General features: G+C 44.2%; 1 pseudogene; it reads right to left on the minus strand.

Annotated features, from left to right (window-relative positions):
- Positions 1–5975, minus strand: part of LOC124020810 — a 106035-nt pseudogene extending 100060 nt beyond the window's left edge.
- Positions 5976–16221: the final 10246 nt, after the last annotated feature.

Consider the following 16221-nt stretch of genomic DNA (forward strand, 5'->3'; position numbering starts at 1 on the left):
TATAGTGCACTACTTTAGACCAGGGCCCCTATAGTGCACTACTTTAGACCAGGGCCCCTATAGTGCACTACTTTAGACCAGGGCCCATTGCAGATAGTGTACCATTCGACCAGGGCCCATAGGGAAAAGTGTACCATTCAACCAGGGCCCATAGGAAATAGTGCACCATTCGACCAGGGCCCCACAGGGAATAGGGTACCATTTGGGACACAGCCTAGGACACAGCCTAATGTAAAAGGAATGTTATGGGGGCAACGACCGATGCCTGGCTGAGATTCATCATCCATATGTCTGTCAGCTAGAAGACACCGACCCTACCAGGACAACAACCTCAATGCAGTGATGGGACATGTCCTCCATGTCTCTGTCAGCTAGAAGACACCGACCCTACCAGGACAACAACCTCAATGCAGGGATGGGACATGTCCTCCAAGTCTCTGTCAGCTAGAAGACACCGACCCTACCAGGACAACAACCTCAATGCAGGGATGGGACATGTCCTCCATGTCTCTGTCAGCTAGAAGACACCGATCCTACCAGGACAACAACCTCAATGCAGGGATGGGACATGTCCTCCATGTCTCTGTCAGCTAGAAGACACCGACCCTACCAGGACAACAACCTCAATGCAGGGATGGGACATGTCCTCCATGTCTCTGTCAGCTAGAAGACACCGACCCTACCAGGACAACAACCTCAATGCAGGGATGGGACATGTCCTCCATGTCTCTGTCAGCTAGAAGACACCGACCCTACCAGGACAACAACCTCAATGCAGGGATGGGACATGTCCTCCATGTCTCTGTCAGCTAGAAGACACCGACCCTACCAGGACAACAACCTCAATGCAGGGATGGGACATGTCCTCCAAGTCTCTGTCAGCTAGAAGACACCGACCCTACCAGGACAACAACCTCAATGCAGGGATGGGACATGTCCTCCATGTCTCTGTCAGCTAGAAGACACCGACCCTACCAGGACAACAACCTCAATGCAGGGATGGGACATGTCCTCCATGTCTCTGTCAGCTAGAAGACACCGACCCTACCAGGACAACAACCTCAATGCAGGGATAGGACATGTCCTCCATGTCTCTGTCAGCTAGAAGACACCGACCCTACCAGAACAACAACCTCAATGCAGGGATGGGACATGTCCTCCATGTCTCTGTCAGCTAGAAGACACCGACCCTACCAGGACAACAACCTCAATGCAGGGATGGGACATGTCCTCCATGTCTCTGTCAGCTAGAAGACACCGACCCTACCAGGACAACAACCTCAATGCAGGGATGGGACATGTCCTCCATATCTGCAGGAAAGGGGGGATACCTAGTCAGTTGGGAAAAGGGGGGATACCTAGTCAGTTGGGGAAAGGGGGATACCTACTCAGTTGGGGAAAGGGGGATACCTAGTCAGTTGGGAAAGGGGGTACCTAGTCAGTTGGGGAAAGGGGGGTACCTAGTCAATTGGGGAAAAGGGGGATACCTAGTCAGTTGGGAAAGGGGGGTACCTAGTCAGCTGGGGAAAGGGGGGTACCTAGTCAGTTGGGGAAAGGGGGATACCTAGTCAGTTGGGGAAAGGGAGGGATACCTAGTCAGTTGGGGAAAGGGTACCTAGTCAGTTGGGGAAAGGGGGATACCTAGTCAGTTGGGTAAAGGGGGTACCTAGTCAGTTGGGGAAAGGGGGATACCTAGTCAGTTGGGGAAAGGGGGGGTACCTAGTCAGTTGGGGAAAGGGGGTGGGGATACCTAGTCAGTTGGAGAAAGGGGGGGGTACCTAGTCAGTTGGGAAAAGGGGGGGTACCTAGTCAGTTGGGAAAAGGGGGGGTACCTAGTCAGTTGGGAAAAGGGGGGATACCTAGTCAGTTGCTCAACGGAAAGCCTTCAACCTCAATGGGTCTTCCGCAATTAACCCAACCCCTCAATCAGAGAGGTGAGGTGGGACTATCGACGTCATCGGCACCCGGGGAACAGTTGTTGTTGGGGGTTAACTACCTTGCTTAAGGGCAGAACGGCAGATTGTTCCATCTTGCCATCTCGGGGATTCGAACCAGCGACCTTTCTCACCCACATCTCTCGCCGAGTCCAGTGTGTTAATGGGAACATCCAACTCCTGAGCAGCTCAGTGTAAACAAGCGTAACGGCAGGGTTTGGTATCTTCTAGCAGACTGCCAAGCTATCTCTCTAAACCTCGCCAGCTTGGTATCCAGGGGGGATGTTCCTCAGAAAGACAAACACACACCACAGACAGGAGCACAAAACACACACCACAGACACACAGACAGGAACACAAAACACACACCACAGACAGGAACACAAACACACACCACAGACACACAGGCAGGAAGGAGCACACAAACCTCAGTAGATAAAAGCATTCCATAAATACCTGATCATGTATTCACAGTAGGCTGTAAGATATAGGTCCATTAGGCTGGCCACTATCACACACACACACACACACACACACACACACACACACACACACACACACACACACACACACACACACACACACACACACACACAAAACAACCGCTATGCGGAGGTTGGCTAAAGCAGAGCTGATTGAAGAGCCCGAATAATATCACGACACTATAGCACCATATTTAAAAAAAACATGCACACGCCCAATACTCCCTAATAGTTTATTTCTTGTTAACAAAATAATGATAGCAATAGGATATCAGGTTTATGTTCTTTCACCCAGTCTTTAAATGGACCAAGGGATCAGTTGCTCATCCACAGATTGAGATATTTTGGCTCAAACACATTAAGGAAATAAAATTCCACAAAGGGACTTTTAACACGGCGCACCTGTGAATTGAAATGCAGCATTCCGGGTGACTACCTCATGAATCTGGTTGAGAGAATGCCAAGATTGTGCAAAGCTGTCATCAAGGGGCGGCAGGGTAACCTAGTGGTTAGAGTGTTGGACTAGTAACCGGAAGGTTACAAGTTCAAACCCCCCGAGCTGACAAGGTACAAATCTGTGGTTCTGTCCTTGAACAGGCAGTTAACCCACTGTTCCCAGACCAGTTAACCCCACTGTTCCCAGACCAGTTAACCCACTGTTCCCAGACCAGTTAACCCACTGTTCCCAGACCAGTTAACCCACTGTTCCCAGACCAGTTAACCCACTGTTCCCAGACCAGTTAACCCACTGTTCCCAGACCAGTTAACCCACTGTTCCCAGGCCAGTTAACCCCACTGTTCCTAGGCCAGTTAACCCCACTGTTCCTAGGCCAGTTAACCCCACTGTTCCTAGGCCAGTTAACCCCACTGTTCCTAGGCCAGTTAACCCCACTGTTCCTAGGCCAGTTAACCCCACTGTTCCTAGGCCAGTTAACCCCACTGTTCCTAGACCAGTTAACCCCACTGTTCCTAGACCAGTTAACCCCCTGTTCCTAGACCAGTTAACCCCCTGTTCCTAGACCAGTTAACCCCCTGTTCCTAGACCAGTTAACCCCACTGTTCCTAGACCAGTTAACCCCACTGTTCCTAGACCAGTTAACCCCACTGTTCCTAGACCAGTTAACCCCACTGTTCCTAGACCAGTTAACCCCACTGTTCCTAGACCAGTTAACCCCACTGTTCCTAGACCAGTTAACCCACTGTTCCTAGACCAGTTAACCCACTGTTCCTAGACCAGTTAACCCACTGTTCCTAGACCAGTTAACCCACTGTTCCTAGACCAGTTAACCCCACTGTTCCTAGACCAGTTAACCCCACTGTTCCTAGACCAGTTAACCCACTGTTCCTAGACCAGTTAACCACTGTTCCTAGACCAGTTAACCCACTGTTCCTAGACCAGTTAACCCACTGTTCCTAGACCAGTTAACCCCACTGTTCCTAGACCAGTTAACCCCACTGTTCCTAGACCAGTTACCCCACTGTTCCTAGACCAGTTAACCCACTGTTCCTAGACCAGTTAACCCCACTGTTCCTAGACCAGTTAACCCCACTGTTCCTAGACCAGTTAACCCCACTGTTCCTAGACCAGTTAACCCCACTGTTCCTAGACCAGTTACCCCACTGTTCCTAGACCAGTTAACCCACTGTTCCTTGCCTGGTTAAATCAAATAAAAAAAGGTAAAGGAGAATTTGAAGAATCTCAAATATAAAATATATTTTGATTACTACACTTTTTTGGTTACTACATGACTCCATACGTGTTATTTCATAGTGTTGATGTCTTCACTATTATTCTAGAAGGTAGAAAATAGTCAACAAAGACAAACCCTTGAATGAGTCGGTGTTAGTCAAAGGTTTTGCATCTCTACAATGTTTTAATGTCGATTCTTGTATCTCACAACATTAGTTATTAACATAATGATTTAGCAATCAGTTGTGTTGTGACAAGTTAGGGGTGGTATACAATAGAGAGCCCTATTTGGTAAAAGACCAAGTCCATAATATGGCCAGAACAGCTTAAATAAGTGTAACAGTATAATTTTAAACCGTCCCCTCGCCCATACCCAGGCGCGAACCAGGGACCTTCTGCACACATCAACAACAGTCACCCACGAAGCATCGTTACCCATCACTCCACAAAAGCCGCAGCCCTTGCAGAGCAATGGGAACTACTACTTCAAGGTCTCAGAGCAAGTGACGTAACCGATTGAAACGCTATTTAGCGCACACCGCTAACTAAGCTAGCCGTTTCACATCCGTTACATAAGCAAAGAGAAATTACAGTCCATCATTACTTTAAGACATGAAGGTCAGTCAATACGGAACACTTCAAGAAATTTTCAAGCTTCTTCAAGTGCAGTCGCAAAAACCATCACGCGCTGTGATGAAAATGGCTCTCATGAAGACCGCCACAGGAAAGAAAAACCCAGTATTACCTCTGCTGCTACGGAGGAGTTCATTAGAGTTACCAGCCTCATAAATGACAGCCCAATTAAATGTGGGGGGTGCTGCATCAGATGACCTGGCCTCCACAATCACCCGACCTCAACCCAATTGAGATTGTTTGGGATGAGTTGAACCGCAGAGTGAAGGAAAAGCAGCCAACAAGTGCTCAGCATATGGGGAAACTCCTTCAAGACTGTTGGAAAAGCATTCCAGGTGAAGCTGGTTGAGAGAATGCCAAGAGTGGGCAAAGCTGTCACCAAGGCAAAGGGTGGCTGCTACTACTGAAGAATCTCAAATAACATACAGATTTGTTTAACACTTTTTTTGGTTACTACATGATTCCATGTGTTATTTCATAGTTTTGATCTCTTCACAATTATTTTATGTATAAAATAGAATAAAATAAAGAAAAGCCCTTCTAAAACGTTTGAACTGTCGTGTATATCACCAGAAGATCTTTGACAACCAACTGCCGTATGTTCCAATACGATAGCGACCAATGACATTAAGTGGCCACTGCCACACCTGCCAATCAGTCAAACCCATTAAAAACAGCAGATAGCGTCATCGTATTTATAAGAAAACAGGGTATAAACCACTAATCAAACAGGTAGTACGTCAGACATCAACACCGGTTGTTTTTGATAGATGAAATACATCAGAAATACATCCACTAGGCCGCTATTCATTTCAGTGAAAGCAGAAACACTGCGTTTGTAACAGACAAGAGTCCATTCATAAGTGAACGGTTTGTAACACATTAATCGCTATGAACGTCCCCTTGCGTAATCATCTTTATCATAAAAAAAAATTGAAATCACTCACCTTTTTAAAATATCCATTCTGACCCGCTCGGTCCTTGATTCCGTTGGTAAGTATTGTATCCGTCATTCTGAACTTTTAAGACGCAGCCAAAAAGCTTCTAAAGAAATGCGGAAAACGGGAATATCGTTGTGAGCCTGTTATTCAACAGGTGCGCTTTCCCCAGCTATTACAATCAGTCACTGGTTCGGTCTCTCGTCTATTCGTTATGTGACATCACTCTACCAGACAGTCGCTATTCTCCGCGCAGCTAAACTAGAAACCCCACCCCGAGAGTGTGACGGCAGCGGATCGCAGCGCAGACAAAACCGTAAAGTTATCAGTATCTTTAGTTGCAGTGTGTTGCTTTTGTAGGTAGGCGGGGCTCCAATCGCTCCTCTTGAGTATTTGCATAAGAGGCGTAGCCCTCTGCCCAGGAGCCTGCTTCATGGTTGTACGTGGAAGGATCCTTTGTCTTTAGAGAATGTTTTATGATACAGAAGTATGCAAGAAAACACATTCCATATGTTTGGCTGAGCCTACTTTTCTTCTATGACTTTTCTTCTTGTTTCTCTCATCTACATAGAGAACAGCAACTTATAGCTGCAAGCAGCAATGAACGGGGTCCACAGGATGACAAAGATCAGAGTGGATTTACAGTGGTTTGAATACCAAACCTAACATGCTTCCTCATGGTAATGTTTTTGATGACTCTAAAATGTTTTTAAGCTGATAGGCTATTGTGAAGTGGATTTTCAAAGGATTTAAAAGGTGCAATATGAAATAATCGCTCCTCCATTTCCTGGTTGCTAAAATTTGAATAGTTATTTCAGTTTATGTGACAAAACAAGCACTCAGAGTGTAGTCCTAATAAGAGCATGTCTATTCTGGGCTCTGGTTTTTAACAGTGTAACACTGAGGTAATGCTCAGTCTTGAAACTGTTTCTGTACTTGTTGTTGTTTAAGTTTGTCAGAGTTGAGGAACCCCGACTCACACAGGTATGTGATGCCAAACTGGACCAGAACATCTACTGCTTTCTCAGTCAGGCAGGAGACCACTTCCTGTTGTAGATGAACAACCCAGAACCGGTTCTCAGTCAGGCAGGAGACCACTTCCTGTTGTAGATGAACAGCCCAGAACCGGTTCTCAGTCAGGCAGGAGACCACTTCCTGTTGTAGATGAACAGCCCAGAACCGGTTCTCAGTCAGGCAGGAGACCACTTCCTGTTGTAGATGAACAACCCAGAAACTGTATGAGTGGGTTCTGTCAGGCAGGAGACCACTTCCTGTTGTAGATGAACAACCCAGAACCGGTTCTCAGTCAGGCAGGAGACCACTTCCTGTTGTAGATGAACAGCCCAGAACCGGTTCTCAGTCAGGCAGGAGACCACTTCCTGTTGTAGATGAACAGCCCAGAAACTGTATGAGTGGGTTCTCAGTCAGGCAGGAGACCACTTCCTGTTGTAGATGAACAACCCAGAAACTGTATGAGTGGGTTCTCAGTCAGGCAGGAGACCACTTCCTGTTGTAGATGAACAGCCCAGAACCGGTTCTCAGTCAGGCAGGAGACCACTTCCTGTTGTAGATGAACAACCCAGAACCGGTTCTCAGTCAGGCAGGAGACCACTTCCTGTTGTAGATGAACAGCCCAGAACCGGTTCTCAGTCAGGCAGGAGACCACTTCCTGTTGTAGATGAACAACCCAGAACCGGTTCTCAGTCAGGCAGGAGACCACTTCCTGTTGTAGATGAACAGCCCAGAACCGGTTCTCAGTCAGGCAGGAGACCACTTCCTGTTGTAGATGAACAGCCCAGAACCGGTTCTCAGTCAGACAGGAGACCACTTCCTGTTGTAGATGAACAACCCAGAACCGGTTCTCAGTCAGGCAGGAGACCACTTCCTGTTGTAGATGAACAGCCCAGAACCGGTTCTCAGTCAGGCAGGAGACCACTTCCTGTTGTAGATGAACAACCCAGAACCGGTTCTCAGTCAGACAGGAGACCACTTCCTGTTGTAGATGAACAACCCAGAACCGGTTCTCAGTCAGACAGGAGACCACTTCCTGTTGTAGATGAACAACCCAGAACCGGTTCTCAGTCAGGCAGGAGACCACTTCCTGTTGTAGATGAACAGCCCAGAACCGGTTCTCAGTCAGGCAGGAGACCACTTCCTGTTGTAGATGAACAACCCAGAACCGGTTCTCAGTCAGGCAGGAGACCACTTCCTGTTGTAGATGAACAGCCCAGAACCGGTTCTCAGTCAGGCAGGAGACCACTTCCTGTTGTAGATGAACAGCCCAGAACCGGTTCTCAGTCAGGCAGGAGACCACTTCAAATGTGTTTCATGATTATTGAGCGCAGTCAGAGCTTGTGGCTAGAATGAGTCCATGTGATGACAGCAGTGACCACTTGACGAGTGGGAATAACAAGTCAGTGACTGACGGCACATCATCTGCTGTTGAACCACAGCGCTGCGTCGTGTGGGAGGCTGAGTGAGCTTCAAGAAAACTGCTGAAAAAACATCCGGTAAACCGGGAAGCACACTGGCATGTCCCTCTACCTCTCCTTCTCCCTTCTCCTTCTACCCTCTCCCTCTCTCCTCTCCTCTCTCCTTCTCCCCTCTCCTCTCTCCTTCTCCCCTATCCTTCTCCTCTCTCCCTTTCCATCTCCCCTCTCTTTCTCCCCTCTCCTCTCTCCTTCTCCCTCACCCTATCCCTTTCCCCTCTACCTCCCCCTTCTCCCTCTCCTTCTCCCTTCTCCTTCTACCCCTCTCCCTCTCCTCTCCTTCTCCCCTCTCCTTTTCTCTCCCTCTCCATCTCTCCTCTCTTTCTCCCCTCTCCTCTCTCCTTCTCCTTCTACCCTCTCCCCTCTACCTCCCCCTTCTCCCTCTCCTTCTCCCTTCTCCTTCTACCACTCCTTCTCCCTCTCCTCTCTCCTTCTCCTCTCTCCCTCTCTCCTTCTCCCTCTCCCTCTCCTTCTCCCTCTCCTCCTCCTTCTCCCTCACCCTCTCCCCTCTCCCTCTCCCCTCTACCTCTACCTCTCCTCTCCTTCTCCTTCTCCCTCTCCCTCTCCTTCTCCCTCTCTCCTTCTCCCTCTCCTTCTCCCCTCTCCCTCTCCCCTCTCCCTCTCCCCTCTCTCCTTCCTCTCCTTCTCTCTCCCTCTCCATCTCTCCTCTCTTTCTCCCCTCTCCCTCTCCTTCTCCTTCTACCCTCTCCCTCTACCTCCCCCTTCTCCCTCTCCTTCTCCCTTCTCCTTCTACCCTCTCCTTCTCCCCTCTCCTTCTCCCTCTCCTTCTCCTCTCTCCCTCTCTCCTTCTCCCTCTCCTTCTCCCTCTCCTCACTCCTTCTCCCTCACCCTCTCCCTCTCCCCTCTACCTCTACCTCTCCTTCTCCCTCTCCTTCTCCTTCTCCCCTCTCCCCTTCTCCCTCTCCTTCTCCCCTCCTCTCTCCCCTCTCCCTCTCCCCTCTCCCTCTCCCCTCTCCCCTCTCCCTCTCCCCTCTCCCTCTCCCTCTCCCCTCTCCCTCTCCCCTCTCCCCTGTCCCTCTCCCCTCTACCTCTCCCTTCTCCCTCTCTCCTTCTCCCTCTCCTTCTCCCTCTCCCCTCTCCCTCTCCTTCTCCCTCTCTCCTTCTCCCTCTCCTTCTCCCCTCTCCCTCTCCTTCTCCCCTCTCCCTCTCCCTCTCCCCTGTCCCTCTCCCCTCTCCCCTCTCCCCTGTCCCTCTCCCCTCTACCTCTCACGCAGCTGCCAAACTGAGCCTGCTGTTTAAGCTGAAAGCGCACTGAACAAAGAGCGCAGATGCACTTGGCCAAATCAGATTCCACTGATTAATGAAGTCATTCTAAATGTCCACTGACACGTCGCGACCCACCAGTAGCCTACTGTCACCAAGGTCTACTAACAGCGTTGGTCAGCCATATTGTGGTTTGTGATATTACTCCTCTCTGTCACAACAAGTGGCAGTATACTGGGGGAACACACACCGATGGCACTATTGTCCTCACGTTGTGCGGTGTCCAGGTAATTGGTGTGTCTTTGGTTGCTTAGAAACTGAACGGGGAAAACTTGACATGTTATTTCTAAACTCTTCAGACACAGTGGTTGTTCTTCAAGGTTGTTGTCGTGGTGATTATGTTGTTGATTGCTGGGAATGATTCCAGCTAGAGGAGGGCCGGCATTTTCAAAACCACCTGGTCCGTCTTTATTTATAGGGACCCTTGAATGAAAACCTTTTTAGAAGTAAAACAATTTGTCGTCTGAAAACATTAAAATATACTCTGGATTTTTATCCAAATTGGTTCGAAAAGAAAATACTTATTTTTATTTATTTTTTAACTTCAGATTGAATTGGAATAAAACAAATAAATAAATAATATAGATATATAATAATATATAATATATAGCTCATAGTGGTTGTTAAGATAGACAGGGAGTACATAATAATAATATATAATATATAGCTCATAGTGGTTGTTAAGATAGGCAGGAGTACATAATAATAATATATAGCTCATAGTGGTTGTTAAGATAGACAGGGAGTACATAATAATACTATATAATATATAGCTCATATTGGTTGTTAAGATAGACAGGAGTACATAATAAAATCAAATCAAATCAAATCAAATTTTATTTGTCACATACACATGGTTAGCAGATGTTAATGCGAGTGTAGCGAAGATGGTAGATGGTATCGAGTACAGTATATACATATGAGATGAGTGTGTAGACAAAGTAAACAAAGTGGCATAGTTAAAGTGGCTAGTGATACATGTGTTACATAAGGATGCAGTCGATGTACATAAGTACAGTATATACATATGCATATGAGATGAATAATGTAGGGTAAGTAACATTATATAAGGTAGCATTGTTTAAAGTGGCTAGTGATATATTTACATCATTCCCATCAATTCCCATTATTAAAATGGCTGGAGTTGGGTCAGTGTCAATGACAGTGTGTTGGCAGCAGCCACTCAATGTTAGTGGTGGCTATTTAACAGTCTGATGGCCTTGAGATAGAAGCTGTTTTTCAGTCTCTCGGTCCCAGCTTTGATGCACCTGTACTGACCTCGCCTTCTGGATGATAGCGGGGTGAACAGGCAGTGGTTCGGGTGGTTGATGTCCTTGATGATCTTTATGGCCTTCCTGTAACAACGGGTGGTGTAGGTGTCCTGGAGGGCAGGTAGTTTGCCCCGGTGATGCGTTGTGCAGTCCTCACTACCCTCTGGAGAATTACGGTTGAGGCGGAGCAGTTGCCGTACCAGGCGGTGATACAGATAGCCAGGATGCTCTCGATTGTGCATCTGTAGAAGTTTGTGAGTGCTTTTGGTGACATAATAATAAGCCGAATTTCTTCAGCCTCCTGAGGTTGAATAGGCGCTGCTGTACCTTAATCAACGCTGTCAGTGTGAGTGGACCAATTCAGTTTGTCTGTGATGTGTATGCCGAGGAACTTAAAACTAGCTACCCTCTCCACTACTGTTCCATCGATGTGGATAGGGGGTGTTCCCTCTGCTGTTTCCTGAAGTCCACAATCATCTCCTTAGTTTTGTTAACGTTGAGTGTGAGGTTATTTTCCTGACACCACACTAAGGGCCCTCACCTCCTCCCTGTAGGCCGTCTCGTCGTTATTGGTAATCAAGCCTACCACTGTTGTGTCGTACAAATGATATTGAGTTGGAGCGTGCGTGGCCACGCAGTCATGGTGAACAGGGAGTACAGGAGAGGGCTCAAACGCACCTTGTGGGGCCCCCGTGTTGAGGATCAGCGGGGAGGAGATGTTGTTGCCTACCCTCACCACCTGGGGCGGCCCGTCAGGAAGTCCAGTACCTAGTTGCACAGGGCGGGGTCGAGACCCAGGGTCTAATATAGCTTGGAGGTACTATGGTGTTGAATGCCGAGCTGTAGTCGATGAACAGCATTCTCACATAGGTATTCCTCTTGTCCAAGTGGGTTAGGGCAGTGTGCAGTGTGGTTGAGATTGCATCGTCTGTGGACCTATTTGGGCGGTAAGCAAATTGGAGTGGGTCTAGGGTGTCAGGTAGGGTGGAGGTGATATGGTCCTATGACTAGTCTCTCAAAGCACTTCATGATGACGGAAGGGAGTGCTAATAATAATCGTTTAGCTCAGTTACCTTGCTTTCTTGGGAACAGGAACAATGGTGGCCCTCTTGAAGCATGTGGGAACAGCAGACTGGTATAGGGATTGATTGAATATGTCCGTAAACACACCGGCCAGCTGGTATGCGCATGCTCGGAGTGGCGGCTGGGGATGCCGTCTGGGCCTGCAGCCTTGCGAGGGTTAACACGTTTAAATGTCTTACTCACCTCGGCTGCAGTGAAGGAGAGACTGCATGTTTCCGTTGCAGGCCATGTCAGTGGCACTGTATTGTCCTCAAAGCTCAAAAGTTATTTAGTCTGTTGGGAGCAAGACATCCTGGTCCGTGACTGGGGTGGATTTCATCTTGTAGTCCGTGATTGACTGTAGACCCTGCCACATGCCTCTTGTGTCTGAGCCATTGAATTGAGATTCCACTTTGTCTCTGTACTGACGGTTAGCTTGTTTGATAGCCTTGGGAGGAATAGCTGCACTGTTTGTATTCAGTCATGTTGCCAGACACCTTGGTTGATTAAGATAGGTTCGCGCTTTCAGTTTCATAATGCTGCCATCAATCCACGGTTTCTGGTTAGGAATGTTTTTATCGTTGGCTATGGGAAGACATCTTCGACGCACGTTCTAATGAATCGCACATAATCAGCGTATAGTCAATATTCCCATCTGACGCAATACGAAACATGTCCCAGTCCACGTGATGGAAGCAGTCTTGGAGTGTGGAGTCAATGGTCGGACCAGCTGGACAGACCTAGCGTGGTTGTTTTAAGATAGACAGGGATCATAAAATAATATATAATTTATAGCGGGGCAGGGTTTATATGATAGACTGGGAAGTTAGAGTAACAATGATCCAAGGTTTTAACCCCTGGTTAGCAATCATATGCTGATAAAATTTAGGGAGTCTTGTTTTCAGATTGGCTTTGTTAAAATCCCCAGCTACAATGAATGCAGCCTCCGGATAAATGTTTTCCAGTTTGCAAAGAGTTAAATAAAGTTAATTCAGAGCCATCGTGTGTCTGCTTGGGGGAAGATAGGCTGTGATTATAATCGAGGAGAATTCTATAAGATAAGCGGTCTACATTTGATTGTGAGGAATTCTAAATCAGGTGAACAGAAGGATTTGAGTTCCTGTATGTTTCCTTCATCACACCATGTCCCGTTAGTCAGAGGCATACGCCCCCTCCACTCTTCTTACCAGATAGATGTTTGTTTCTGTCGGCGCGATGCGTGGAGAAACCCGTTGGCTGTACCGCCCTGGATAGCGTTTTCCCAGTAAGCCATGTCTCCGTTAAGCAGAGAACGTTGCAGTCTCTGATGTCCCTCTGGAATGCCACCCTTGCTCGGATTTCATCAACCTTGTTGTCGAGAGACTACATAATAAGAATATGGGAAGTGGTGCGCGATAGTGCCCTTTTCAGGGAGTCTGACCAGAATACCGCTCATAGCGTTTCCCTCTTTTTCGGAGTCGTTTCCTTGGAGTACTGCATAATCCATTATTGTCCTGTTTGTAAAGCAGAACACAGGATCCGCGTACATAATAAACATATTCTTGGTCGTACTGATGGTGAGTTGACGCTGATCTTATATTCAGTAGTTCTTAATGTATGTAATGAAACCTAAGATGACCTGGAGTACTAATGTAAGAAATAATAATAAAAAACAGAAAACTCATAGTTTCCTAAGAAGACAGGGAGCCATCTCATAATAATATATAATATATAGCTCATAGTGGTTGTTAAGATAGGCAGGGAGTACATAATAATACTATATAATATATAGCTCATAGTGGTTGTTAAGATAGGCAGGAGTACATAATAATATATATAATATATAGCTCATAGTGGTTGTTAAGATAGACAGGGAGTACATAATAATAATATAGATAGCTCATAGCGGTTGTTAAGATAGGCAGGAGTACATAATAATAATATATAGCTCATAGTGGTTGTTAAGATAGACAGGAGTACATAATAATAATATATAATATATAGCTCATAGTGGTTGTTAAGATAGACAGGAGTACATAATAATATATATAATATATAGCTCATAGTGGTTGTTAAGATAGGCAGGGAGTACATAATAATAATATATAGCTCATAGTGGTTGTTAAGATAGACAGGGAGTACATAATAATACTATATAATATATAGCTCATAGTGGTTGTTAAGATAGACAGGGAGTACATAATAATAATATATAATATATAGCTCATAGTGGTTGTTAAGATAGGCAGGGAGTACATAATAATAATATATAGCTCATAGTGGTTGTTAAGATAGACAGGGAGTACATAATAATAATATATAATATATAGCTCATAGTGGTTGTTAAGATAGACAGGGAGTACATAATAATAATATATAGCTCATAGTGGTTGTTAAGATAGACAGGAGTACATAATAATAATATATAATATATAGCTCATAGTGGTTGTTAAGATAGGCAGGGAGTACATAATAATAAATATAGATCGCTCATAGTGGTTGTTAAGATAGCAGGAGTACATAATAATAATATATAGCTCATAGTGGTTGTTAAGATAGACAGGGAGTACATAATAATAATATATAATATATAGCTCATAGTGGTTGTTAAGATAGACAGGGAGTACATAATAATAATATATAGCTCATAGTGGTTGTTAAGATAGACAGGAGTACATAATAATAATATATAGCTCATAGTGGTTGTTAAGATAGGCAGGAGTACATAATAATAATATATAGCTCATAGTGGTTGTTAAGATAGACTGGGAGTACCTAATAATAATATATAATATATAGCTCATAGTGGTTGTTAATATAGACAGGGAGTACATAATAATAATATATAGCTCATAGTGGTTGTTAAGATAGACAGGGAGTACATAATATATAATATATAGCTCATAGTGGTTGTTAAGATAGACAGGGAGTACATAATAATAATATATAGCTCATAGTGGTTGTTAAGATAGACAGGGAGTACATAATAATAATATATAATATATAGCTCATAGTGGTTGTTAAGATAGACAGGGAGTACATAATAATAATATATAATATATAGCTCATAGTGGTTGTTAAGATAGACAGGGAGTACATAATAATAATATATAGCTCATAGTGGTTGTTAAGATAGGCAGGGAGTACATAATAATAATATATAATATATAGCTCATAGTGGTTGTTAAGATAGGCGGGAGTACATAATAATTCCATATAATATATAGCTCATAGTGGTTGTTAAGATACAGGAGTACATAATATATAATATATAGCTCATAGTGGTTGTTAAGATAGACAGGGAGTACATAATAATAATATATAATATATAGCTCATAGTGGTTGTTAAGATAGGCAGGAGTACATAATAATAATATATAGCTCATAGTGGTTGTTAAGATAGACAGGAGTACATAATAATAATATATAATATATAGCTCATAGTGGTTGTTAAGATAGACAGGGAGTACATAATAATAATATATAATATATAGCTCATAGTGGTTGTTAAGATAGACAGGGAGTACATAATAATAATATATAATATATAGCTCATAATAATAATATATAATATATAGCTATAGTGGTTGTTAAGATAGACAGGAGTACATAATAATAATATATAATATATAGCTCATAGTGGTTGTTAAGATAGGCAGGGAGTACATAATAATAATATATAGCTCATAGTGGTTGTTAAGATAGACAGGAGTACATAATAATAATATATAATATATAGCTCATAGTGGTTGTTAAGATAGACAGGGAGTACATAATAATAATATATAATATATAGCTCATAGTGGTTGTTAAGATAGACAGGGAGTACATAATAATAATATATAATATATAGCTCATAGTGGTTGTTAAGATAGACAGGGAGTACATAATAATAATATATAATATATAGCTCATAGTGGTTGTTAAGATAGACTGGGAGTACATAATAATAATAATATATAGCTCATAGTGGTTGTTAAGATAGGCAGGAGTACATAATAATAATATATAATATATAGCTCATAGTGGTTGTTAAGATAGGCAGGGAGTACATAATAATAATATATAATATATAGCTCATAGTGGTTGTTAAGATAGACTGGGAGTACATAATAATAATATATAGCTCATAGTGGTTGTTAAGATAGACAGGAGTACATAATAATAATATATAATATATAGCTCATAGTGGTTGTTAAGATAGGCAGGAGTACATAATAATAATATATAATATATAGCTCATAGTGGTTGTTAAGATAGGCAGGAGTACATAATAATAATATATAATATATAGCTCATAGTGGTTGTTAAGATAGACAGGAGTACATAATAATAATATATAATATATAGCTCATAGTGGTTGTTAAGATAGACAGGAGTACATAATAATAATATATAATATATAATAGTGGTTGTTAAGATAGCAGGGAGTACATAATAATAATATATAATATATAGC

This window comes from Oncorhynchus gorbuscha, unplaced genomic scaffold (assembly GCF_021184085.1).
Source record: "Oncorhynchus gorbuscha isolate QuinsamMale2020 ecotype Even-year unplaced genomic scaffold, OgorEven_v1.0 Un_scaffold_922, whole genome shotgun sequence".
NCBI lineage: Eukaryota > Metazoa > Chordata > Actinopteri > Salmoniformes > Salmonidae > Oncorhynchus > Oncorhynchus gorbuscha.